The following is a 12,933-nucleotide window of genomic DNA, read 5'->3' on the forward strand; positions in this document are numbered from 1 at the left end:
CTTCATGCTAATCATGCTAGCATCATGCTAATCATGCTAGCATCATACTAGCTTCATGCTAATCATGCTAGCATCATGCTAGCTTTATGTTAATCATGCTATCATCATGCTAGCCTCATGTTAAATTATGCTAGCTTCATGCTAGCTTCATGCTAAATCATGCTAGCTTCATGCTAAATCATGTTCGCTTCATGTTAAATCATGCTAGCTTTATCTTAAATCATGATAGCTTCATGCTAAGTTGTCAAACTCTACTCTCAGACTAGGCTTTCTCAAGCCAACATAAAGTTTGTTCCGACGAACTTTTCTATCTAGTTGACCATATATAATTATTTATCAGTCTCTTTATTAGAATACAAATAGAAAATACATGAAATTTGAAAAAATACAGAATAAAATGAAAGCTAAAGTGTCAGGTGTTTAGTGTGATTTCCTCTTGCACTTGATTAATAACAAGGCTCTTGATAGCAGGCTCTCTTAAACCTAAATAAAATTAAATCGTAATTACTGTATGTATGCATACAGTACAGTATATATATACACTGTAAAAAAAAATCCATAGAAATTACAGTGTTATTGCAGCTTGGTTGCCGGTAACTTACCGTAGATTTAAATTTATGTTATTTACTGGCAACATTTTGTTCAAAGTTAAATGAACATTAAACATTTAAAAGTCTTTGTCTTTACATAGTAAAACTAAAGTAACAGCATTAAGCAAAACATTCTGGGAAACAAAATCTGAAGCAAAAAACAGAAAAAAGTTGATGATGATTTCTGGTTCCCAGAATGCTTTGCATGAGGCTGTTATTGTATAGTTTTATTCTGTAAAGATAAAGACTTGTTAATATAAAAAAATTATTTAACTTTGAACAAACTCTTGCCAGTAAATATCATAAATTTAAATCTACGGTAAGTTACCGGCAACTAGGGATGTGCCCGAAGCCGAATACCTTATTCGGAAGGGCACGGATAATACCTTCAAAACGAATAATGAATTCATCCGAATAACACGAGCACGAGTAATGTGAATGTGAAGTGATTGAGTGCAATCTATAAAATGACATGAATGACATTTTCGGCGCAACCCTTATTTAGAAACGCGAGTTGTTTTGGAATTAGTTTAAAATCTTAAAAACGCTGTTAATATCAAACTTCTTTAAACCCAGCTGTAAAAAATGACCCTTTTATTTTTTTTTCGTTTCATTTAATTACACAAGACCAAAAAAGCTTGATAAAATGCTGCACTCTAATAATAAAATATTCGTTAATAACTCTGTGTCTCCGTGTGACTCCTGTAGATGATCTTTTAATTACTTCTAGTCGAAGCAAGCTTTATTGTCAATCTATAGGTGGATATAAAATAAATAAGTAAATAGTTAAAATATTAAAATAACATTTTAAAAGCAAAATTTTAACTCTAGATTACTATGACTTGAATTGCAATTAACATAAAAATAACGTAAGCAAATAACAACTAAAACATTTGAATTAAATGTATTGCTTAAAATAATGTTGCTTGTTTTGAACTAAGTCAAAACTGATTTTTAAATAACAGAGCATACTGTTATTTGAAGTTTTTAAACGAATATCTGATTATTTATTGATTTAGATGAAGATTAATGAGAAAGTTTTTTTAAACAATTCGTTATGTTCGTTCAAACGCTATATGGACATAGATAATAATGAGCTCAGCAAGTTTGTTGTAATGCTTATTATGCTTTCGTAAATTCTTGTCAAAACAGAGGTTTTTCAACTATTTTGTGTATATAGTGCCGCACTTGCGTGTCTGCGTTGCATTTCGGATCTGTCAGTCAGCGCGAGTTTGTCGATCTTAATACCTTTTTTACATAAATCAGTTCCCGAACTTATCTCCCTTAATAACTCTTTAAACATCAAGCAAGTCCTGCATTTTATTTTCAAATTCCTGCATGTTTTTAAACCGAAACCAAGATGTCAGACGTGTGGATGTATGAGTAGTATTAGGTTATATTTCACTCTCAGAAAACTTACAAATAACGATCATTTTAGATTTTTAATTATTTGAATCAATAGACGAGGGATTAATGTAGGCTACTTATTTTATTCTGAAAAAAATCTCACTTATTAAGACAGAATGGGTCTCATGGAACTGTGCTGACAGGCACAATAAACGTTTAAAGGTGATGTAGCCTACAGTTTTGTCAACGTGCTCTCAAGTTTGTAATTTTAATGCTACAATACAATGATGCATAGCACATAGGCACAAGCTGTATGAGGCTTTGAAAATGAGATGTTTGCTTTCTATGCGTATTAGTAATGAGAATCAAGTTATTTGTCTTTTTGATTAAAATTTTGTATTATTGTTATTAATAAATATTTAGTTATTTAAGTTATAATTATAATAAAAAGCAAAAATGCATTTAAAATGCCATTTTCGTGTAATATGACAAACTTCCAGTTTAAGACCCGCCCACTTCATGTTCCATCTGAATACAGATACAAATAATTTTGAGATTGTTACAGATACAAATACAGATACAAATACTGACTCTGCACACCCTTACCGGCAACCCAGCTGCAATAACACTGTAATTTCTACGGATTTTTTTTTTTTACAGTGCAGTACTATACATACAGAACAGACGTCAGCAGTACATGTGGCTGTGTACCGCATTGACATATCCAGCCTGATCTTACGAGAATGCGTACGTATTTTACGAGTTGGCTAATTCGTATGAATTCATACAAAGTTAATCGTGCAAAAACGTACGATTCTCATGAAAAAAACAACAACAACGAAACCAAACCCCTAGCCCCGCACCTAACGTCACAGGGTTCAAGGCAAATCGTGCAAAAAATTACTAAAGTGGTCGTGAGAATTAATACGAATTAGCAAACTCTTAAAATATGTACGAATTCTCGTGAGATAGCGTTGACATATCCCATAAAACATCAGTCAAGATAAAGTTACATGTGGCTTAGGTCTTGACCCATTCTCACCAAAAAGCGTACAAATGACACGCAGTGTGATTATCGTGCAATAGATACGCCAAATTCCGATTTTGCGTGCATATGATACGCCAGTCCTTCACATTCACTTTTATGGCGAATCGTTTTGTGACGTTTTATTTATTGTTTTCTCATTTGTTTTCTGTTTTTTTTACCATTTTCGCTTGGGTTTAGGGTTAGAACAACTTTTTGTAATATAAAAATGACATCCTAACCCAAAACCTAACTCTAACCCCAACTCCAAGCGACCATGGCTTAAATATAGATAAAAACTTAGAGAAACCTGCACTGTAAAAAAAAAATCTGTAGAAAAGACAATGTAATTGCAGCTGGGTTGCCGGTAATTTACCGTAGATTTAAATTTATGTTATTTACTGACAAGAGTTTGTTCAAAGTTAAATAAATTTTAAATATTAACAAGTTTTTATCTTTACAGAATAAAACTATACAATAACAGTCTCATGCAAAGAATTCTGGGAACCAGAAATCATTATCAACCTTTTTCTGGGTTTTGCCTCAGATTTTGTTTCCCAGAATGTTTTGCTTAATGCTGTTTTTTTAGTTTTACTCTGTAAAGACAAAGACTTGTAAATGTTAAATGTTCATTTAACTTTGAACAAAATGTTGCCAGTAAATAACATAAATTTAAATGTACGGTAAATTACCGGCAACCCAGCTGCAATTTCTACCGATTTTTTTTACAGTGTGTATATTAAATAACCTGCTTAAACAAATGTGAAATTTAACCCTAAACCCAAGCGAAAATGGTTTAAAAAACAGAAAACAAATGAGAAAACAATAAATAAAACGTCACGAAACGATTCGCCATATAAGTGAATGTGAAGGACTGGCGTATCATATGCACGCAAAATTGGAATTTGGCATATCTATTGCACGATAATCACACTGCGTGTCATTTGTACGCATCTTGGTGAGAACGGGTAGACATGACACTTGGTCTCTGGGCTTGGTCTTGACTCGGATATACTGGGACACTGCAAAATACTGACTTTTTCGTGAAAAAGCCATTTTGTTCTGTGTGAGTTGTTTACATTTTGTCACCGGACGGTAACGATAAATTTATGCTAATTCACTTGCGCAAATCACTTGCCTTTAATGGCATTAACTAATTTTGGATATTCCTTGTAATAAAAACTTTTGCAATTGTTTACATTTCACTGAATATATAAATATGCTTGTCCATTGTCGTTTCAAGTGTGCGTGCACTTGAAGTTCAAACAGATTTGGTTGGCTGTTAATGGTTTATCATTAGGTAGGGGAAAAATCACTCAGAAAGTGATCCCAACGATACCGTTCGTTGTATCTTTTTCATTATAGTCATGGTGTGAACTATGATAACTAAAAACTTTTAATATAAAACGATTTATATTTCAAAACTATATTTTTCACAGTTATAGTTATCGTTATAATGTGAACGGCCTTTTACAATGTTAAGTCAAGGCTGCAAAAGCTACATGCACCTGTCGTTGCACTACATGAAAATATGCGGTAGCAATATATGCGATGGCAGCTTGGCAAGTTAACCCACAAACGTAAAAGAAACAGCAACATCATGGGGTATGATTTAAGAAAACCAGCAATGATGGAAGTAAACGATGGAGTTTACGAACAACTATAAATTGGGCTTTAACATAAATATTTTGAGGTAAAACAAGCCTGACCAAGGCCATGGCTTTGTGAATGGCAAACAGAACACATCTGTGGAATCTGTGTTGGACTGTTGTGACGATATTTGTCAGCGCATGGCAACCGCTTTGACTGCAAAAACCGTGTCGACACAACGTGCCACCTGACAAGAAGAACATGGGCCATTTGAAGAAACTTCATGAGTATGCGAGGAATGTTTATTGCTAACTCTGCAAAAAGAAAGCAAAGTGCTTTTGTTCTGAAACTTTACAGGAAGTTTATATTGAAGAGAAAACCACCAGAAGCCCAGATCCCAAAACTGAGTGTTGTACCACATTAAACTGTCAATCACTGAAACCGGCTGAGGTACCTTGGGCACTCTTACATTGTTTGAATGTTCTGCCCATCAATTCTATCAAAAAACTATTCAAGAGAGATTTTTGTTTATTTACTAGATTCACATTCAAAATAAATTTTGTAGGTTACTAAATCCATTTTATCTATTTCATGCTTTAACTCCTACTTGGTGTCAGAATTCAGATCCAAAATAAACAAAAATATTTCAGGAATACATTTTCTTACAATCTACGTTCTATTTATTTACTCAAGATTCACATTTAGTTTCGAAATAAATCTAACTTCAACCAAAATCCATTGGTGAGGTAAAAACTACATCACCAGAAGCAATGGCTAACTGATTTGATAAGTAACAAGTTTAAGACACTGTTGTCTCTCCTGCGGCCATTGATTAGTCATCATTTTCATCAGTTAAGAGCTTGTGATTGTGGCACAGATGGGGAAGTCTTGGTGTTTGCCTTTACCAGATGTGCTGTGGTATAGCAAAAACCTGCATGCTGTTTAAGGAAAAGGCAGTTTTCACAAAGAATGATTTAATAAAAGTGTTAAATCATGTGTTTGACACGAGCCATATGCTAAAATGATTTCAAAAGTTAAGATACAAACTCTGTATTTGGGATATTTTAGCTATGGCTTTCTTTTAACATACTAATGTATTATTGCAGTATTAGGCAATTTGGTGGCAATACAACCCAAATGTGGCAGCCTCACGCTTCACAGCGCCCCCTAATTTGGGTTCAGTTTCTTTATTTTTACATTTTTAAATCAGACTTTTATCTTTTCTTATGTTTCTAGTTGCACCTTTTAGTCATTTTCCAACTGTTTACCATGTTTTTATTGCATGCACTTAGAGGGTTTTGCAGCGAACAAACAATTAAAGAGAAATATTAGGCAATTTAGGTGGCAGCCTAAGAAGTACCCAAAAGAAAGACAAAGAGATGTACATCTGTTTATATGACTGCTTTACCTCGACAAATAAATATTTCACTTGATATTGAAATTTTGAATGTCTTCAGTAGTATGGACCACTGTTAAAACAATACAAGACATATGTGTATATAGATGTAATATATATAACTCTAATAAAGTTTCCTTATGTGTGATATTTTAAAATGAATTATTTATTTCCATGAGTATGTTTACATGCCATCTAGTTAGATAAAATATTTAATATTTCTCATTCTTTGTCAGTTAGATAATTTCACACTTCCTGGTACTGTATTCAGTCTTAACCTTCATAAAAAATGGGGCAAATGTTATTTTTAATTAAATAAAATCAACATAAATACAATGTACATTTTAAAAAACCTGATGCATGTTTATAAACATGTTTTTTAAATTTCTAATTTTATAATGTTGACAAACCAATTTTGTCCCTGACACACATGAGGAGCTCAGATGCAAAAGCTACTAAATGTTACTTCCATCAAAAATGAGATTTTGATATTAACCGAATGCATTTGGCATGTATTATACATTCATCAAATACTTTAGCTTGAAATCCGCTTAATCCCACCTCACACTGAAAAAAATTATTCCTTTAATTTACTCAAATTTTTTTAAGTGGTTGCAATCAATTTATTTAAGCTACATTTAAACAAAAGTAGTTTATTTTATTTTACTTTACTAATCTTTTTTGTTTAAATGTAGCTTAAATAAATTGATTGCAACCACTTACCTTAAAACATTGAGTAAATTCAATGAATCATTTTTTCAGTGCAGGCCATTCAGAAATATCGGATTGTTGGCAAAATACATTGATTTTTCAGCAAAGTACTCAAAGTGTTGGGTCCCTTGTGAGTACTTGGACCTGAATACAACCAAAATGTGACAGCCACATGCTTAACAGCGCCCCCTAATTTGGGTTTAGTTGCTTCATTTTTACATTTTGAATTCAAACATTTATCATTTCTAGTGTTTCTAGTTGCACTTTTTAGTCATTTTGCAACTGTTTACCATGTTTTTATTGCATGCACTTGGATGGTGTTGCAGCGAAAGAACAATGAAATGACTAAAGTGACATTTGTAAAATATGTCATTTTAACTACTGACTAATAACCTTTTAATTGCCATTGAAGTGAGAATACTGCACATAAACATAAGAGCCTGATATGATGCACTTAGAGGGTTTTGCATCTGAACTCTTTATTCATAAAGTGTGTGAATTTATTTATACAATACAAATAAAAAATGGCACACTCTATATGGCTACTTTGATTATTTGTTTTCTACAGTATGTGACCAAGCTGAGCCAGATTAGTGGCTTTTTCCCATCTGGTGAGCATGGCCCTTAGCCACGGCCATTTTTTTGTTAGCAGTAAACAGACTGTTTAACCACAGACTTACTTACTCTAGAGATTACCGCACATGTATGAACTCTAAGGACAACATCCGGATGGAAAATTCTCACAGGGCCATTTAAAAAAGGCAACCGTTCCAATTACACAGATAGTTAGCAGCTCCTTAAACTTGCTCATTCAACCTGAACTGCTTAAACCAGGAACAAAAACACAGGAGCTTGAACACACGAGTATGATGCTGACACCTCCGCTTGCAATAAATATGTTCAGCTTTTAGATCATCTAAAAATACTCTAGCGTTACACTGGCATGAAGATAAACAAAATGTTCTCAGTGCAAATTTACTGTGAAAATGAAACATCTAAATATATAGCAGCATTCAGCACCAATTGTATGGATTTGAAACATGCAAGAAGGACAGCATTCATGCTCTGCATAGTAACAGGCACGTCACATTGAATTGATGAAAAATGTAGGCTTCAGTTTTTTCTAAAATATACAACATCATGAACCAAAATACATTGCTGTGTGTTAAATTACAGATCAACGCTCTCCACCCTTTGTAACTGAAGGTTTGCTCACTTCATAACTTATTGCCCTCATACTGTCCTTACAATGCTGCCAAAATGTGGTATGAAGTTTTATTGTATTAAGCAATCCAAATGCGCAGAGGCATCATGCCCATTGAAACTGAGGGCACGTGCCCCCTCGGTTTTTTGAGCCAAATGGATTTGCATGCAACCTCAAAATCAAAGAAGCGTCCATTATTCTGTTACTTGTATTTAAATCTGTTTATTATGCAAAATATTATTAATTCTGTGCTGCATCTGTGCAAACATCCTTTCAGAGATGTTTGCCGTTTTGATAGTATTTTCATCTGAAGACAGTGCAGTCGCAGACGTCATTAGCGTGAGCTGCATTTTGCTATCTGAGGAATTAAAACATGTAAGAAACGCTCACAACATTTCCAAACCCACGTACGGTAATGTGCAGTTAACTTCCACTGTGTAGAAAATGTATGGTTTAAAATGTGACCGTCTAGACATTATATTAGTAGATTTCTAGATTCATCTTGTTACAACGCCAAAGTTCGCCAGAGTTCACGCGGGTGCAGAATCACACATGCTCACATACGAGGTAAAATTTAATGCAAAAATCCGTTCCTCTAATAATTTTATGTAAACTTTTTTTTTTATTCATTATTGAACATTAAAATCAATCATGTGGCTATAGCTTATGTCATGTTCGTTGTTTATATACTTAAAAAAGTTGTTGTGCAAAATGCATTAATGACACAATTAAACAAGTCATTAAAAAAAACGTAAATAAACAAAACATGCCGTTTCACATGTAAATATGATACCAATATGTCATTATTCCGATTGAATAGTATTTGATATGAAAGTTTGTCAACACTTTTATTTTGGAGGTTTTTGCATGGAGGCGCTCAAATTGTTAGAAATGTAAGTGTCATTGAAAAGACTGAAAGCTTTATAATATTTTGTTTGATGTCTGTGTATGCACAAATTTCTGTGAGCTGTGCCCACTGTGCCCCCGTTAAAATTGGTGCATGACACCCCTGCAAATGTGCCTGCTTTTTATTGCCACATACATTTGTAATGATGCAAAATAGAAGATGAATGAGACAGATATTTCACTACTACTAGTACCTGTCCATTAGAGGGCGTCTTTATTGTCATGAAATCTTTTTATCAGCACATTTTGCATACATCAAGACTACTGCAGCTTATAGGTTTCATATATTTTATAACAAGTACAGTATAAAGTCAGGATATATAATATTAATCATATAGATAGGCCTATACACTGTAAAAAAATGCAGCATGAAGTAAAAACAACTTGGTTTTGCAAGTCAATTCAACATACGATTTAAGTTTTGACCTGTGATAAGTTGACATAACTTATAAAAACAAGTTGAAATTGTTTAACTTAATTTGTTAAGGATATATGTTGATTTGACAAAAATGCTGCATTTTTTTTAGCAAATATTGTGTATAAAGTACAACTTATTTAATTAGAAAATTAAAATGTGGGTGTTCTGAGATTACAAGATAATTTTTATTAAATATAGTTTTAATGTAATGTTTAATGCATTCCGTTTCATTACCCGAAATGAACATCTTGAAAAATTTTGTTTCTTACCTTAGTTTTGAAATTTGCTTGCAGAAAGTGATAGACTTGATTTGAGAATTCAACTTTATAAATGCTTACATTACTCAGATAAATTCTCTGTCCATTAAAGGAGCCATAGACCCTGTCAGCACTTATAGTTTAGAGCTAGTGACGTCAGAGAGACACACCTGCTTCCAGCTGCCCAAAATAACCAAGAGAAAATATATACTTTTTATTTTTTTTGTGTGTCTGTACAGGTATTGCATAAGAAGTTTTCTTTCTTTATTATGATTATTTTTATTTTGTACAGGAACACACATGGATAAGCCTTGAAATTATTAGAGCAGATTTATATATATTTAAAACCTAGAATTTACAGTATTTTATTAATCTGTACTATTAATATGTGTTATGTGTCATTCTTAATACCTTAAACCAAGTGGTTATAGCATCACTTGTATGACAAATATTGCTGTTCTCAATATAATATAAATACATAGTGCACATATATGTTAATTATTTAGTATTTGCTCAAGCAAAAAAATAATTTTAATAGACAAATAGTCTTTCAACTATGTTTATCTTCACTCTAAAAAATGCTGGTTTATTTTTAACCCATAATCAGTAAATATTGGACAGAACACATGCTAGGTTAAAATTACCCAATGTTGGGTTGTTTTTTTTGTAGCTATGGGTTGTAATCAATGTTTGGGGAAAGTGCTGGTTACTTTTAAAAGTAATGCATTTCTAAAAGTAATGCTCCCATAAAACAAGCTGTTTCTGCATTTCTAATGTTCATCTGGAGTACCTATAGAGTAGAATTACATCATTTATATCTCCGAAGAGTCTTCATTTTAATCAGATTTATAAAAGACAGATCAACTTGACCAATTCTTTCCAATAACGTATGAAAAAAATCAGAAGGCGGAGTTACTACTTTGGGATTAGCGAGTATGAGTCATGCAATACTATACAACACTGTTTAACTCATGATTAAATACATGTTTGTTTCATTTATATAATATGCACTTACGCACCTATTTTCAAAAAATATAACACAGAAGTCTTACTTACCGCATGCAACTCATGACCCAGTTGGGATTTTTCAATAAAATACAGCATTAAACAAACCAAAAAGGCAAAACTTCACTGCAACCCCGGATAAACAAACTATATCCATTGTTTCCATAAGGCTACGATGTCTGTAGAATTTGTTGTGCCTCCCTCTAGGTCCACAGCCTCCGCAACATCCGAGGGTGGGCCCCCTCCCTCTGAAGTGGATCCCGACGTCCTTCCTCCCTCTGGTCGGGTTGCGATGCCGGAGTTCGATCCTGAGATGGTGGCCGTGTTATCTCGAGCGGCGGAGATGGTAGGGTTAAAGTGGGTTAACCCCCCTCAGCCCGAACCGTCCCGTCTGGATAATTGGTTCTTCAGAGCTGCCAGGGCTTCACAGCCCTCTCCTCCAGTGCCTTTCTTCCCCAAGGTGCATGAGGAGCTGACTAGAACTTGGAAGTCCCCGTTTCAACCAGATTATGTCCGTTTCAGCCCTCCCCCCTCACCTCCCTCATCAGCGGAGCCGCTAAGGGTTACACGGGGATCCCTCCGGTGAAGCGAGGGGTCGCGATGCAGCTGTTTCAGGCCACCGCTGCCTCTTGGAAGGACCGCCCAACCTTCCCCTTCTGTGCTTGCAGACAGTCGTCCGGTTTAACGGGTGCTACCCAACCAGGCATGCAGAGAGGCGGCTTTGGCGTTGTTGCAGGTTCATCAAGCGAAGGCCTTGAGGGATCTGCACGAGGGAGGACATGATTCGCCTGTCCTCTCGGAGCTCCGGGCTGCCACTGATCTGGCTCTCCGTGCAACGAAGGTGACAGCGCAGGCGATTGGTCGTGCCATGTCCACACTGGTGGTCCAAGAACGCCACCTATGGGTATGTCTAGCGGACATATCGGACGCGGATAAGAACAAGTTCCTAGACACTCCAGTGTCCCAGACCGGTCTTTTCGGTGAGTCGGTGGAGTCCTTCGCCCAGCAGTTCTCTGCGGCTCAGAAGCAGACGGAAGCGATCGCTCAGATCATGCCCCGGCGCAAGCGACCTGCATCTCGCCCCCCAGCGCCGGCTGCACCGTCTGCTCCTCGCCGAGGGCACCCTGTGGCAGCTGCCCCTGTCCCCCCTCCCAGGACGTCATCCAGGAATCGGAGGGGGACCAGCCGTCGACAGCCCGCCCCGCCCGCTCAACTCGCTTCCCGTGGCAAACGGAGATCGACGCGTCCCTGAGATTCGGATGGGATCACTCTATTGGAGACGGTGAACGCACCGCTCCTTCCCCTGGAGGAGGGCCGGGTGGAGAATCTTTGGTTTCCTTTTGTTTCTGTTCCGCCGGCTTCTCAGCCGGCACACACAAAACGACAAAAAGAGTGCATTCCTATTCCTTCTCCAGGTCTCCAAAGGATCGAGAGAGACGTGAGCGGGCATTCACATGCTCATCCTCCCTCTCCTCTATCGCCAGTGGGTGTTTCTCGGAGTCTGCGCTCTCCGCTGAGGAGACCAGACGACCCTCACCCTCACCGGAGTCTGCGCTCTCCACTCAGGAGACCAGACGACCATCACCCTCAGCGGACTCAGATCAGTGTCACACACACACACTGTAGATGTTCGTGCTCTCACTGCACACGCACCGGCAGTCTCACCTGTTTCGCTTCGCTGCCCCACCGCTGGTACACCGGTAGTGCCGTTAATCCCTCTCGTGCGGTCTCTGGGTGCTTGGCTTCAGCTTCCCAACCCGTCTCGTTGGGTTTTACGCACGGTCCGCCTCGGTTACGAAATACAATTCAACCGGCACACACCCAAATTCTCAGGCATTCGTTTCACCACGGTGAAAGCGTCCGTTGCACATGTACTGCCTGCAGAAGTCGATGTCCTGCTGGGGAAGGACGCAATCGAGCCGGTCCCTCCAACCAAGATGAGGTCAGGGGTTTACAGCCTGTATTTCATAGTACCCAAAAAAAACGGTGGGCTACGTCTGATCTTGGATTTACGCATTCTGAACAGAGCTCTTCAGAAGAGATCCTTCAGGATGTTAACGCCGAAGCAAATATTTCAATCGATTCGCCCCCAAGATTGGTTTGCAGCAATAGACCTGAAAGACGCGTACTTTCATGTGTCCATTCGCTTTGCGTTCGAGGGGCAGGCATTTCAGTACCATGTTTTACCTTTCGTGCTGTCTCTCTCTCCCTGTGTGTTCACAAAAGAAATGGAGGCGGCGTTAAAGCCCCTGAGAGAGAGCGGCGTTTGCATTCTAGCTTACATCGACGATTGGCTTATAATAGCTCATTCTCGGCGCCAATGCAGCCGAGCTCCGCCTATGTATGCGCTCTATCAGAGCCCGTCTACATTCTGGCACTCTGCAGTTTTGTGTCAGGTTGACGCTGGTCCAGTCAGTGAGTGAGCAGCGACAGTGAGTATGGCAAGTGGTGGTGTTCCACAAGAGTTAAACGCTCCGGCGGCCTC

General features: G+C 37.2%; 1 protein-coding gene across 1 annotated transcript in view; it reads right to left on the reverse strand.

Annotated features, from left to right (window-relative positions):
- The window catches only part of LOC135785266 (uncharacterized), a 127,272-nt gene that overhangs the window by 42,810 nt on the left and 71,529 nt on the right, over positions 1 to 12,933 (reverse strand). The gene's annotated exons all lie outside the window — the stretch shown is intronic.

The sequence above is a fragment of the Paramisgurnus dabryanus genome, chromosome 22, assembly GCF_030506205.2.
Source record: "Paramisgurnus dabryanus chromosome 22, PD_genome_1.1, whole genome shotgun sequence".
Classification (NCBI taxonomy): domain Eukaryota; kingdom Metazoa; phylum Chordata; class Actinopteri; order Cypriniformes; family Cobitidae; genus Paramisgurnus; species Paramisgurnus dabryanus.